This window comes from Cupressus sempervirens, chromosome 6 (genome assembly GCF_028749045.1).
Source record: "Cupressus sempervirens isolate cs-2001-9-10 chromosome 6, ASM2874904v1, whole genome shotgun sequence".
NCBI lineage: Eukaryota > Viridiplantae > Streptophyta > Pinopsida > Cupressales > Cupressaceae > Cupressus > Cupressus sempervirens.
In genome coordinates this window covers 458316373-458333282 of record NC_143123.1, presented here as the reverse complement: position 1 = coordinate 458333282, position 16910 = coordinate 458316373, and positions in this window count along the sequence as shown.

Genomic DNA, 16910 nt, shown 5'->3' with positions numbered 1-16910 from the left:
TATTGGTGAAAATTTATTAGCCAAAATTAGAAAACCTTTGATTGATCTACTAAGGAAATATAGGCATTTCTTTAAATGGTCATATGATGATCTTAATGCCTATAGAGAAGATTTATTCCAACATTTCATTCCACTCAAAGAAAATGTTAAACCTTTCAGGAAAAAGCAAAGACTAGTGAACCCTACCTTAGCTCCTAAATTGTAGGAACAAATAATGAAGCTAACAGATGGAGGGATAATCAAACCAATTAGGTATTCCACTTGGGTTTCAAACTTGCTACCTATTAGAAAAAATAATGGAGACATAAGGATGTGTGTAGATTTTAGAAATCTAAATATTGCTTCCTTGAAAGACAATTATGGGTTACCAAACATGGAAGCTATGCTGCAACAATTGACTGGTTCTAAATTGATGTCCATGATAGATGGATTCTTAAGGTATAATTAGGTTCTTGTGAAGAAAAATGAACAATTCAAGACAACTTTTACAATTCCATGGGTTACTTCTATTTATATGAGAATGTTATTTGGGTTGATCAATGCAGGTGCAATGTTTCAAAGGGCTATGGATGTAGCCTTCCATGATTATATTAAAAAGTTTATGGTAGTATACCAATACAACCTCACAACATACTCCAAGAAGGGGGAGGACCATGGTAGACATTTGGAGAAGATTTGCATCAAAGCCTTGGAATACGGAGCATCTTTAAATTTAAAAAAGTATACATTTGGGATGATAGAAGGAAAATTGTTGGGACATATAGTGTAAAAGGGTAGTGTGAAAATAGATCTTGAAAGAGTGGTTGTCATTGACAAGGTCCCTAAGCCAAATAATGTGAAGGGAATACAATAATTCTTTGGGCAAGTCAATTTTTTGAGAAGTTTTGTTACCAATTTTATTGAAATTAGCCAACCTATTTCCAAAATGCTCAAGAAACTATTAATTGGGATGGTGAACCTTCACAATATTTTCAAGACATTAGAACTACTATAAAAAAAATACTCTAGTCCTTAGGACTCCAGATTACACCAAGCCAATGCACATATTTTCTTTTGCATCCTTCCATACTATGGCATCAATCTTATTATAGAAGAATGAGGAGGGATATGAACAACCAATTGCTTTCTTTAGCATGTCCATAAAACCTACTGAATTTAAATATGAGATTAATGAGAAAGAGGCTTATGCCTTGGTAAAATTTTTCAAAGCCTTTAGGTGTTATTTGGTAGGTTCCATTGTCATTGCCTTTGTACCTAGTGTAGTTGTTAAAGACATATTTTATTAGTAGGAGATGTCAGGTAGAACATGTAGATGGATCAATAGGATCCAAGAATTTAATATTGATATCCAAATAAAAAATTAAGGGCTAGAAAAGCTTATCAATCAGTCCAACTTGGATGCTAATAAGATAAATATAGTAGTAGATGACCTAAGATTAGAATTATGTGATATGGATCACTACGAATGATATACTAGTATTATATATTATTTGCAACACATGCAGGCTCCTTCCCATTTGATAGAAAATGAGAAGAGAAGTACAAAATTACAAGCCATTAGATATATCATTGTTATGAATAATTTATGGTGGAGAAACTTTGAAGGAGTTTTACTAAAATGTGTTGATCAAGACAAATCAAAAGAGATATTTAATGAAATGCATGCTAAAGTATATGGAGGACATTATATGGCTAAAACCACTACCCACAAAGTGATGAGAACAAGGTTTTGGAGGCCTTCCCTTTTCAAAGATGCTTAGGTAATGGTTAGGAAATGTGATGCTTGTCAAAGATTTGTAGGTAAGTTGAATTTTTTTGGGAATGCTCCATTAAAACTAGTTGAGTTCCAAGAACCATTCAAACAATGGAGGATGTATTTTATAAATGAAATCTCTCCTAAGTCTAGAACTAGTTATTCATGGATTCTAGTAGCTAATGACCATTTTACAAAGTGGGTAGAGGCTATTCCAACAAGGAATGCGACTAGAAAGGTTGTGAATAATTTTCTTCTCAATAATATCATTTCAAGATTTGGATGCCCTCAGAAGATTGTGACAAATAATGCAACGTGTTTTAGATCTAAGGAATTCATAAAATTCTATAATAAATATGGTATAACAAGATCAACATCTTCCCCTTATCATCCCCAAGGAAATGGACAAGATGAATCCATAAATAAAAGCTTGTTAAAAATCATTAAAAGGACTCTAAAAGATAACAAGAAAGCCTGGGATTCCAAATTATAGTTAGCAATATGGGCTAACAGAGTAACTATGAAGAAAGCCATAGGTGTAGCACCTTTTGACATTGTATATGGAATCCAAGAAAGGATTCCTCAGAATAACCTAGTAGATCTATTTAATTACATTCAAATGTATGATGAGGATATTATTGATGATATGTGGGAAAGGTTGGATGAGTTAGTAGGGTTAACTAAGACTAGGAGGGAAGCTTCTCTTAGGAATCAAAAATTGCAATTACAAGTCAAAGCACTCTATGATAGAAGAACAGTGAGCAAGAAATTTGAAATTGAAGATCTAGTCCTCATGTGGGATGCCAAGATTGAAGATAAGGGAAATAATGTGAAGGTTGATCCTATATGGTTATGTCCCTGTCTAATTAAAGCCACATGGGTGGAAGACTCTTATATTCTAAAGGATCTATGAAACAATATTCCTAAATTGCCAATTTATGGATAGCTATTGAAGAGTTATTTCTGCTAAAATACTTTTTTCTTCCATAAATAGTAGTCTAGGGTTTTTCTTGTACATTTTTTAAATCCTTTTTTCTTTTTGTCTAGCCCTTGTATATTTTTTTTTTGGTGTGGTTTCTCTCTCAGAAATGTCAAGTTTTTATGGGTCAAGATTGGGGTCTACTTCTCCTAGGGATTTTGAGCCCTCGTATGAATCTTGCATATTCATCATCCCCAGATAGAACCAATAGTCATCATGTTTTTATCTCATGTTTTATGAGTATACTTCAGTAATAATTTTCTTGATTTTTATATGCAAATTTGATTTTTCCTAAATTGATTAACCCTAAGAAAAACCTCAATTAAACAAGATTTGTGCCCAAGCAAGTGCTTTAAGTCATATGTTTCCACCTTATAAATCGAGTAGGAAAATCATTTTTGAAATAATATATGTATTTGTTTGGGAACCTTTGAAATACTTTTCATTTTATAAATCTCTCAAAATGATCTTTTACCTTTAGATCTTTTAAGATATACAGTGGTCACCTTGTTTTCGTAGAAATTTGCATTCATTTTATTACATGTGACACGGTGATCAAGTAAGTACTATGCCTCCAAGACCTAGTTAAATATTAGCATGGTTTTAATGTGCTTTGCCTATGTCATTAGATCTTTTAAAATCAATGGTGGTTTCTTTGTCACCACCAAAAATCACAAGGTTTTTATTGGTCATGACATAATGACCTCCCGCAAAAGAGAAACACAATGAGACCAAATTAAAATATGGGTGTCGTAACTATGGTTTGTCATTAATAAGCCTTGTTAGCATGATGGGATGTTAGAAGCATCAGGCATAGCAAAGGATGTATTGTGGCAAGAACGTGTTATTATTTCATGAAATCGAATTTCTTTGAGGTAGATGGTGGTCGCTATGTCACCACCAAAAATTGTGAGAACTTCATTAGATGCGACATGGTGACCTCCCATGAAATAATAATGTGGTGGGACCTGATTTCAAAAAATGGCACCATGGAAATTACTTGCCAAAAAGGGGCTTGCCAACATGTCATTATGGTATTATGTCATGTGCTACGTAGATTCACGCTCAGAAAAGGATATTTGATTGATCAGTGCCATCAGATCTCTCATAGATCAATGGTGGGCGCCATGTCTCTATAGAAAATTTTTTGATCTTTAGTGCACATGACATAGAAACCAAAGGAAAATAAGAGAGACCCACCACAATTACAATGAATTAATTGTGGGATGCTCATTGTTTGATCAAAGTTGTATCAACAATGGTCACTATGTCACATGCAAGAGTTGCTCAATGTTTATGCATAGAAATATAGTGGGAATATGACATGTGTCCAAAAGTTCCAGTGGGTCCAATAAAATTTTCCAGTGGTGGAAAGAAAGGCTTATATGGAGAATTTTGATTGGGTTGACTACTAACTTGGCTGATTGAAACTGAGTCATTAACAATCCTATTCTTGGATCATCAGATTTTTTGAAATGAATGGCTTGTTTTAAAATTTAGAAGGTGATGCCAACCTATGTTCCTTACAACCCATTTATGAAAATTAAGGCTCCTCATGTGAAGTAGAACTGTGGATATGTTGAAAATATTTTGCTAATTCTTCTCTACACAAAAAAATTTTAGATTCTTAGAGAGCTCAGAGCCTATTGAAAGCTTTTCTCAAAGTGATTAAAGTGCAAAGGAATTTCCAATGTCCACCTCGTGTTGAAAAATTTTAGTAAAAAACTAGGAAATAGCCAACTAAGTATCTTGATCCATTAGACAGTAAAAAATTTTGATATTTTGCGTCATTAGTAAACATGCCTCCAAAGAAAGTCTTTTCAAGGAAGGTAGATTATGCAAGTAGAAACATCCATTATGACTTTCTTGAGTAACTACTTGAATCCACAATTGAGTCAGCCTAAGTTAAAATGTTAATTCCTATGAACCCTAGGCTCAAAATTGTAGATGGCTTATATGACAAAGCGAATTGGATCTGGGATGCTACCATTTCCAAAATAGGGCTCTATCTTTTTAAGAAGTGATTTTCAAAAAGAAAATTGTTTGTTTCCCATGGCAATATTTGGAATTTTGATCTAGGAAAACTAGTGGTTCCTATTGTTTTCATAGATATCGACCTACTCATAGTCATTGCACAAAATTATGACAGAGAAGTTAGGATAGTAAGAAGAAAAGATGGGAAATGCTTGAAAATAATAAATGCTGAAGAAATTCAAAAAAAAAAAATTTTGGAACACTTTTGAATTATCATGAGATAATTGACTTGACAAGACTAGAAAAAGAATACTTATCTAAGAGGGATAAGGTTAGGCAAGGCACACTGAGAGCACAATTGGGCTCAATTGGAAACTTGCCATTGGTTACAACATCTACTAAAGAGCCCTTTAAAATGAAACTTTTCACTCCTAGGGCCATTGAAATATACATGACTCTATATAGGGTTTTTGATGAAGATGAACAAAATTTTAGGCCAATTAAATTCACATGTATGATGACACAGATCTCTTATTTTGGTGTGGAATGTACTTTTTATTTAGCTTCTGACATAGTAGAAGAGATTCATGTAGGATTAGTTGGAATTGCAAAGGGAAAAGCGGAAAAGACTTTTGGCCATTATTCACTACTAATGCACATGATCTTATTTAAAGGGATAACATTTTTTGAAAAAGAGATGCTTATGAGCCAAGAATATGAATGAGAGGCTCTACCAATCTAGTTGTGGAGTGTAGACATGACTTGGGATGTAGAGGAAGCCAACTTTGTTAGATTTGATAGGTACTTTGCATCTAGATTAAGAAGCCTTGTATTAAGGGACAATCCTAGAATCCCCAAGGCATTGCTAGATTTCATTAGGCCCATGGACAACCCTTCTAGGTTGAAAGTTTCCCATAGCTAGACAAATATCATACCATAACCTATTTCAATAGTTTTTGGGGTTTATGGTTTCCAAGGAACTACCCATGTACTACCCTACCAAGTTCCTCTAAAGATAGGGATAGCTGAAATGTTGTGGCAAATAGAGGGATTGAAGGAAGCATATTTGGTTGGAAGATCCAAAGGCTCATTTTTCCCAACCTATATTGTGGCTCACCATTTTGTTATCACTAAGGGTAGTTAGATAATTATATACAAATTATTGGACTAGTATAAGATGGTTATGTCTCATCCCTATTTTTGTGGCATTGAGGAATTTTTTGATATTTTTAGATGAAGGGATAAAGTTCGTTCAAGTGAGCATCAATTTGATTTCCCTAAGGATATAATCATGAATGAATTCTCTTTGCAAGAGCAAGAGATAAAAAAGAAGTGGAGAGTTTACTCCAGAATCTTGGATTTCATTCATTGTTTTGATAAAGAGTATAAGCCTCTGATGATGCAAAAATTGGGGTAGATAAATTGAATAAACTCATGATTACTTTTCTTAAAATTATAGAATTTGTGAATGAGAAAAAAATATTCTTTATTAATTGTTTCCTAGAGAATGCCAAGGAAGTTATGAGGAGATTATCATTTACTCCTACAATAGGATTAGGGTAGTTGATTGTTCAAAAGAGACCTAGTTATAGTGTACTTCAAAATAAAAGGGACACTATAGATAAGGGAAAATAGATAATGGGATCAACCAGTATTGTTAGATAGACTAGATGAGTCCATGCCCAAGAGGCAAAGAGTGGAAAATGGACAAGCACCTCAAGTTGAGGAATATTTTCCCATCTAGTCCCCATTACATATAGGAGATGAACAACTCACTAGGGAGAAGGTGGAGTAGTTGGAGTCCATAGGGGGGGGGGGGGGGGGGGGGTTTATTACTTCATTAGAGTTAGAGGAAGAAAATCCTCAAGAACCTCCTATTGGCTCCTGATTTAATAGTTTTGAAAATAACCAAGAAACTAGACCAATACATCTAAGGTCAAAAAATTCCTATGGTGGATGCACTTGACTAGAGTCTTGGGCCAACTATAAGGATAAATCCTTCTTCTTCTTTAGGCTCTATTAGACCTAGGTGGATGGACCTCAAACTCTTTATATGGTATCAGTGTAAAGGCATACAACTGAATCTAGAAAATAGATAAAATCCCTTAATCTTCTATGTTTATGCAAGCATTCATGGATGAAATAGCCAATAACAAAGCACATGAACTTGATAAACTAAGTTAGGGAAAACTCTTTTAACTCTTAAACACAAAAGGAAAGATATTTGATTAAGATTTGTATCTCAACATTATCCAGGTATGCAACAACAAAGAACATTTATCGTCCAAGCTAACTAGTCCCTTATCCATTGGGCATCAACTAAACCTTAACATGTAGATGGATACCTAAAGTATACTTATATATTCAGGCATATGATCTATTTGTTTGACTTGCAAATAGACATCAATCTTCATTAAAACTCTCATACTTATGATGATATCCTCTTGGTGTAACCCACAATACTATCAGTATAAACAAGCATTTACATGGATCTTTGTTCCACTAGCAAGTTTATCTAGACATACAACCTTTCAGGACTGCAACTAAGTTCAAGACCTTAGTTCTTAAGCATAGAACATTGCAAGTAATAGAAGCAGGAGATGAGAATCAAAATGAAACTAAGAAAGGTGAAGTTCTTGTATTAATTTCATTGAAAATAGTACATCATCTGCATATCAAAACTCAGAAAATACACAAAAGATGACTATGTAATATAGAAAATGCCTCAAAAGATATACAATATGTTGTTCATAATAGAAGAACATTGAGAAAATTGGTATCAAAACTATGAGAACATCTCAGGAAATTGGAAACAAACTAGTCTCTCAATACTCCTAAAATCTTCAAATAATTGGTACCCTTACAAAGAGTAGAAAAGGAAGATATATAGGAGAGAAGATAATTTTTGGAATTGCCATCTAAAACTGACATCTGTCCCACTAAAATTATCTTCAATCTGAAGTTGGTTGAGACTGAACTTCCTCATCTACTTGTAATTGGAAAACCATAAACGATGCCAAAATATCTGATATAATTCCACTTAAAAATATACAAATATCTCATGGAGAAATATCAAGAAATCATCACAATCTGTATTGATGCTCCAAAAATCTGATTTCAACATGTCTCAATTGCTTTGCCATGAAAATCAACACTGTTGTTTCCAAAAACATAACTGATCCCAACTGCATCAAAAAGAATTCAATTCATCCTTACAATTGTTGGAGAAGTCAAATTAGATGAAAATATCTCTATATCTGATTGCAATTTCATCTGCAACATTAAATTGGCACAATTCACTATGAAGCCCCCGAAATCAAAAAACATCATGTAGTTGCCACTAGCTAAGACCTGCACAAAATCTGACTACAAAAATGAAGAGTTCTCTCTCTCCTGGTTCCAACAGTATATTACACTTCACATTTCAAACAAAAATTGCCCCCTTAAGACCACTCTGAAAATCTGGCCTCCATGACTAAATAGAGCCATTGAAATTGAAAAATTTAAAAGTTCATATAGTATGAACTATATAAACTTAAAAATAAATAAAATATTTCAATTTTATAATCTAAGCATTCAAATTAGTTTGGGATTCTGATTTTATAATCATTTTAACTTTTCCCCCTTTTCTCTCTACATGCACATGTCGCTCTTTCATTTGCTAAGCAGGCCCACTTTACATTGCAAGCCCATATATTTGAAATATTCTCTTATATTAATGTATGACTAAAATATTAATCATTTTAAATGCCCTAATTCCATCATAACATCACATGCTCAAACTCAACTCCCTCCAACCATACGATGAAAGCAAACCTGTAATATCACACCACTTCATTCTTAGGCATCCGATCATATGATGAAATTATAGCATTGCATGACACTCTCCTAGGCCTCTCGATCCTATGGAAAACTCCCCCACCATCACATTAGAATATTTTTTTTTAACTTCCACAACCTTACAAATTTTGTAAGATCGTGGGCTCCCTTTATATCTCCATCTGACTATACGGGAATCTCATAAGGTCAGGGCTCTGCAAAATTTGCCTCTCGATCATGCGATTGGGCAGTCAAAAAGCATTGACCCACGAGGTAGGCTAGGCCCATGCACACAAGCAGAACCTTCACAAAGTGTGTGTTTTGAAGACATCAAACCATCTGCATGTTTGGGCATTTAAACTATCATAAAAACCAAATCCCAATCAATGTGGGATATTAGTGCCAGACCAAAATCTCATTCTACATAGAAGTCGTGCCTTGCTCAACTGTGAGCTACTCTCAATTTGTAGACCATTTCTCTGGATCTGATGTGGATCTATCCTTTCTCTTGTGCAGGGGTCTACTGCAACTTCTATCTTGTTGAAGCTACCTTTTTATGTTTGTCAATGGTCTCTCTTATTGTAGTGGTTGCTGTCCTTTGTCTTTGATGTGGGATGCCATGTTAGTCACCTGTTATGGGCTATGGCCCTTCCTAAATCCAAGGTGCCTCCTCTTTATCATTCTTCCATGTGGGGTGCATGGATGTTGGTCTTCTTCTATTGATGTTTCGAGCTACTCCTCTTCATAGCCAGTGGCTTGTATAATGTGTGGATCTCTTTGTGTGCTATGAGAACACTGCCTTCACATTACAACCATGTGGATTGTCCCTCATGCTGTGCTTTTTACATCCAATCATGGCTTTTCTTCTAGAAAAAGTGGACTACTCCTTTTTGAATGTAGGCCTTTAGGCCACTGATATTACACATCATTTTTTTAAAAAGTGAGCATCCATTTTCCTTGGTGTGGATTGTCCTTCCATTACATGAGCTTCCCCTTGGCATCAGACATGAGATGCCCTATTTTTTAATACTTATCCCCTTGATACCTTCAAGCTTTACTTTTAATTCTCTGCCCTAAGCATATCTGATAAAGTCAAACAACTTTATATTGTAGATAGCCACACATTGTGACCAATTCTTCTATCAATTGCTCAATGTTTCCCAAGCAAATAAATAGTCTTTTTGATCAGATAAGGTGTTGCTAGGGCCAAAACATTTCTATTTAAGTCACCACATGCTCCTAGTATGGAACCCATGCTTTTAATGATTGTGCTCATAACTATTTTCAATTTCTTTTTAAGTACACCATGGAGTTGAAATGTTTGCCTTGTGGTGAGTTGAAGTGTACCAATCCCAAACTCATATTAAATGTCCCTGATGACTCATTATTACAACACACTCCTCTAATACTTTAATTAATAACATTTCATATGAACCCTCAATTACCTTGAGCATTAGCCTATGAATGAAAACATGAGGATCATGTATATGAATGATTTTTAATTTGAACATAGTCAATCTATGATTGATCTGATGTAATTAGTCAGGCCCCACAGTGGGCCCGACTAAAAAGTTTTCATTTCCAAACAACTAATATGTCAAGTTGATTCATTAACCTTCTTGAACTGACTGGAATCAAACTTGATCACTGAATCATCACTGAAAACTTATTTTGATCATTTCTGCACCACTATGAAAATTGTGTCAAGAGGCTTGTTGCCTAGCTTTAAAAATTGATTCAAACATCTGATCAAACCCTGAAACCCTGGACTTCTATTCTCTCCGACACATTCAACAAAAAACTAGGTAGATGGGCACTTGAGGATTTGGAATCTGGGGCATTGATACTTTTTCATGAAGGGAATATGGTTCTTCAATTTGGGCTCATGAAGAACCACGAGATGCATTTGGCAAGTGTCTGAAGTTTGCTACTTGGATTTGTAGGATAGTGAACATCAGTAAAATAACATTTTTTGCAAATGAAATGCCCCTGGAAAAGTGTGCAGACGGATTCGTCAAGACTTGAAAATTGGCACACTTGTAGTATTTTTAGAGTATAATTTAGAGGAACAAACCATTCAATCTGACCAATCACAGACTTAAAGATATGACATCTCAAATAGGGCTCCCAATCAATTTGCACTTCTGATTATTAATGAAACTCTAAAAATTGCAAATGGAATCGCGTTTGAAAACTAAACAAACGGATTCTTCATAAGCTCAAATTGAAGCGTAGAAAGTCTCTAACCCCTAGAATATGATACAAAAGCAATTTTCTTATTTTTTTCAACTAGTCAAAATTTATAGCTTGTGAAACAGGGCTACCCAGAAATATGAACAAAATGCAGATTTACAATAGAGGTAACTGACCAACTTTGAGGGGTTTGAAACCTAGTCAAACGAATTTGAAATGAATTGAAACTTGGAACATAGGTTCTTTATATGCATATTAAACATCCTCAAAGTGGCAGGTCATGAATCATAACTAGGTGAAAGATATTCAAAGGTGAACATACCCTCCGATCACTATTTGACACTTAGGTAAAAAATGCAGAACTAAAAACAACTCAGAATGGGACTTCGTAGAATGGCTTCAAATGTCAATTTATCATTAAAAACATATGGATAGGCTGAATGAAGGGTGTTAGAAACATGAAACAACACAAAGGCATCAATACAATGGCCGGGTACATATGCATGAAAGGTGTTCATAGGGGCTCAAAACTTAGGATGGACACTCAAAATAGGAATGCAATTTTGAGTGCCAACACCTCCTATGCCCAACCTTGAGTTAACTATTGCAGATTATAGGGGGAAGGAGTTGGCCCCTGTGATGGAATAGGCCTACCAAAAATTTATTTATGATGATAATTTTGTCAAATCAAGAGTCGTTTACCAATTTTCTTGGCAAAGAAACATTAGAATGTTTTAGGAAAGATGAAACAAATTGAAAATATAGTATCCAAAAATGGAAGAGGAAGATGTGAAAAACCAATCAAAGAAGAAATGATGCAAGAATTGAAAATTTTGACTCCTAAAGAAGGTATGCAAATGATAAAAGCATATGGGGTTTGGTTGTTATGTCTTCAATTATGTTACAAATGAATTGAGTGTTGAGGAGAAAGGGAAGAAAGAAATGAAAGGTGCTAAATTCAGTGAAGACCATGCTTCACTAGTCATTTGGTCAATGAGAAAAGGATCTAGGACTAGTTCTACCTAGCTTGATGATATTGGCTTGATAAGCAACCTAATTATGAAAAGAGTTGAAGAAACTACCATTGAAGAAGTTGTAGAGCTAGGTGTTGTATCAGCCAACTTTTCCTTAGCTATAACTCAAAGAGACAAGAGAGAAAGACCAGAGCTATAAGATATTTATGAGAAAGTCTTGGTTATCTACAATAAAGAAGTCCAAAAGAGGATTGAACTAGAGAATAAATTGATGGGATGATCCACCAGGCCAAGAATCACATTTCCTCACCCACCAATGGAGCCTTTTAAATATACTCCTCACATTGAAATCCTAGACACACCATAAAGACCATAGTATTATACTACAGAAGATTTTGAAGAAGAAAAGAGGAAATTGTGAGCATTGCATGTAGAATTAGAAGTTCAATATGAGGATAGGTTGAGGAGAAAAATTGTGCATTTAGTAAAAAAAATTGATTGGTCATCCTTCTATGAGTAGCTAATAAAGTTATTAAATACATGGGAAGAGTTGAAAGCAAGTGATGATGCTATTAAGCCAATTGTCAAAAAATGGATTAAAAGAAATAAGGATGTTACTCTTCTGTGTTTTTCTTTATTATTTCATCTCATGAGAATTTAGAGAAAACTTAATGATTTAAGAAATGATATGTCAAATTTTGATGATAAAAGAGTTTCATTACAAAGGAGAATCATAAGCTATCTTGATAAGTATAAAAGTGTCAATTTTGAACCGTTTCCACATGCTATAGACAAAAAAGATAAGCTAAAAAATAATGATGAATGGGACTAGGAACTAAATGATTTATTGTGCCTTTGAATGAATAAGTTAATAAATGAAAAAGGAAATGCATGGTGGGTATCCACAACTGAAGAATTTGTAAAGGTTGAGTTACTCTTTTGATTCTTTAAGACAATATTTTGTTGAGATTGACAAAATTGGAGAGTATGTGACAAAAAAACAACATGATATTCTACATTTTGATTTGCCAGATGACACACTTTTTGAAAAGGGGAAGGAAGATTTATTTCATGCAAAGTAGTTAGAATATGTTGAAATTGATGATGAAGAGATGGAACAAGATTAAGTATAGATAATTGACACATCAGTAAAAGAAGAAGATGACAAGGAAAAGTAACCAATTGTAGTGACTAGAGTGGAGTCCCAAAATGATGACTTGGCATCAGAGCAACCAATGGTGATTGCCAATCTATCAATTCAAGAGGGCACTGATGGAATATCTCAATTCTAGCTCAGCCTACAGGTACTAGAACAAGGCCCCTTGCATATAGAATCAATAATCACACACCCCAAGGGTGAACAACAATAGCAAGGCCAATCATGACATCCTCTTGGCAACAAAGTACATAGCAGAATGTGGTTCCACCAAAAAATATTCATGATGAAACACATTCTATTGCACAAAATTTTTTTCTTTTATGACAAATAACAATGTAAAAAAATGTATGTCTTACGAGCAACTGTCAATTTCTTTATGCCTAAAGCTCATTGCATCTCACCCTATATAAGTGAGATTCCAAGGCTAGAGAAAGGGTTCGAGTCATTGCATAATTTTAGTTTTACTAAGTCTTGTTCATTCCAGTCTTGATGGAAACTTTATGATGTATTTTCTTTGCAAGTATCAAAGAATGCATTGATGTTACAAGATCTTGATGCCTTATCTTGAGTCATTTTGAGTTTAATTATAGTTGTTATACAATTTTCAAAGTAAATTAATATAAAGATGAACTGTCCCCATATCTTTTCTTCTTGAATCTTGTCTCCATTTTTATTATCAAGTTATCATGAGATTGCATAAGAAAAGCTTGTTCAATTGAATGTAATTAGGCTAAATTGTATATCACATTCACTATTGGTTTTAATTCAATGAATTAGGTAAATGTTTTAGTGAATATGATAGGATCTCCATGGTATTAGAGAGGATATATGTAAGGATGAGTTTTAGTGAGAATTGATGATAACATTGATTGTAATGTAGTCAATTAGGTCTAGAAATTGGATAGACTCTGAATCCCAATGGATGATGCATTGATCAATTAGTTTAGTCTGCATATGAAGAAACCATGAATAAGCATTAAGATTAAACTCAAAATCAATTTTACTTTAATTTTTGAAGAATTTCAAAGCTGGTCAGCACTTATTTACATTTAATTTCTGAGTCTTAGTTAGCTTTTATTGCCTAGAATTACCTATAGATCTAAAGAAGAATTGTGACCAATCTACTACTAGGGATGTGTATTATTGTAAAAATTTCATTGCATTAGTGAAATATGTAAGAAGTATTAGATTGTAAATCTTTCATCCCTAAGGTGCACCTACCTTGATTTTGCAAAGCCAAAAGAGTAGAAAATATTTTTGATTTTGTTTAAGTTGGGTCCAACTCTTAAGCACACATAACTATTTATGGGAATTACCTAATTCTTAGGTTGTTTTCATCTTTGCTATCTTGGTATTAAGTATTTTGGAATATTTGAAGAAAGTGTTACATTAAGAGAGATGATGATGATGACAATAGTTGAGTGCACAAATGTAAAGATTGATGAAAAGTTTGGAACTAAGGAAAATATGTTAGATTACAATTTAGATGAAGAAAAATATAGTTCTAGAATTGTTAGACAAAATGTAAAAGTTTTCTTTGAGACCGACAATGATCTACAGAATGATGTGTTAAGTATTGAGCATAGAGAAGAGAAAAGATCTGAACCTAGAGATGAGATAAGAGTTCATATGTGAACTCCTACCCCAAATAAGAATCTAATGAATAATTACCCTCCAGATTAGATAATTGGAAGCAAAGACAAAGGTGTGATGACAAGAAATAAAGTTAATGAAGAAATATGTTTGATTTCTTAAGTTGAACCTAAGAGTGTAGATGAAGCATGTAAAGATGATCATTGGATTGAAGCAATGAAGGAAGAATTAGATCATATTGTGAAGAATGAAAAATGGGAGTTAGTTCCTAGACTTAAAGATAAGAATGTGATAGGAACCAAATGGGTATTTGGAAACAAGATGAATGGGCAAGGTGAAGTCGTGAGGAACACAGCTAGACTTTTACGTAAGGGATATTCATAGCAAGAAGGCATAGACTATGAGAAGACATGTGTACCTATGGATAGAATGGAAGAATTAAGAATGTTCATGTCTTACACATAGAATAATAAGTTCAAAGTATATTAGATGGATGTTAAATCAGCTTTCCTAAATAGAGAACTTGAAGAAGATGTATATATTAAGAAGCTTGAAGGTTTCCCTTTGACAAAAGTCAAAGAAATGGTATGCTAACTAAAGAAATCTCTATATGGGTTAATCAAAGCACCTAGAACCTGGTATGCAAGGTTGGACAACTATTTGGAAAAACCTAGATTTGATAAAGGTACGACAAATAGTAACTTGTATTTGAAAGAAATTGAGAATGGTTTCCTGATAATAGTAATATTTATTGATGACATCATGTATTTGGAGGTAATGATAAAGTAAGTGATAAGTTTTCTAAAGAAATGAAGAATGAGTTTAAATGAGCATGATAGGAGAAATGAAATTTTTCCTAGGATTGTAGATTATGTAGAACAATGATTTTATTTCATTTCACAAACTAAGTACTTAAAAGACTTGTTGAAGAGATTTAGATTGGAAATTTGTAATCTTATTGGTACACCTATGATAACTAGTCACAAGTTACCTAGAAAAGATGAGACACCTATAGTTGAGAAGAAGAAGTACAAATCCATGATTGGAGGTTTGTAATATATGACTCACACTAGACTACATATAGAAAATATAGCTGAGATTGTAGCTTAATTCCAAGATGATCCTAAGTCGTATCATTATGCAATAATAAAAAGGATATTCAAATAATTGAAACGAACATATGACTATGAAATTTTGTATGATAGATTGAGTGATTTCACTCTATGTACATACATTGATGTAGATTGGCAAAGCAATATGGATGGTAGAAAGAGCACTAGTAGTGGAGCAATTTTTCTTGGAGGAAGATTGGTTTCTTGGAAAATTAAGAAACAAGATTGTATTTCTAAGAGTAAAGCTAAGGTATAGTGTGTTGCAGTAGCAAATAATTGTAATCAAGTAATGTGGATGAAATCGATGCTAAAGGATATCAAGATTGAGTTTACAGAGCTTGTTACCATTTACTATGATAATACAAGTACAATGAGTATGTCTAAGTATCCTATATTGAATTCTAAGACTAAGCATATATCTATTAAGTATTATGTGTTGAGAGAGAAAGGAGCAAAAAAGGAGATCAAATTAGAGTATGTGAGTACTAAATATTAGATTGCATATATATTTACAAAGCCTTTATGTAAATATACATTTGAGTACTTGAGAGGTATGCTTGGGGTTATTAATGTGCCTACTTTAGAGTAGATAATGCAATAAGTACATCAGTCTAGTGGTATATAGAGCACTATTATTAGACTAGACTAACTATTGATGCTTCCCATATGGGGGAGTATCTATGATGAGATGAGTCATTGAGGACTCTTGGTATTTGGTCTTGAACTATTTCTTTGGATACTTGAGTAGGTTGAAGACTTGGAGTAGTAAATTGACATAATGAGGACTTTGTCATTCATGCCAATGAGAGAGAGAATATGCATGAAAAAAATCTCCTAAGTATGAATATGGGACATATGTATTGCAAGTTGTTTACTATGAACAATTGTTGTTGATCCTAAAGAAGAAGAAGAATAGATTAGTATTATAAAAGATTTTAGAATTGATTGATGAGGATGATTTGAGAAGATGAGAACAAAAATAATAGTAGTAGAGTATTATTTTGGTATTCTTGGAACTTAGATGCTTTTCATCTATATTGCCATCAATGCCAAATTGGGAGATTGTTAGCATGAATTCTGATGATACTACATTGGGGGAGTATCCTAAGCATTGGAAAGTATTGACATGTTGCATTCATGACTCTATTTGTCACTAATGTCAACATAGTAATAAGTCTATGAAGACTAGAAGAGTAATAGAGAGAGATCATAGTTGTATGGAAAAGGTTTTACTTCTCTGGTAATACACAGCCATGGACATGTTTGGTATAGTGTCCTGATGACATGGTTCAATACGCAACATGTAAGTCAAAGATGTATAGAAGTTGTACCTAATTTACAAAGAGAAGTTCAA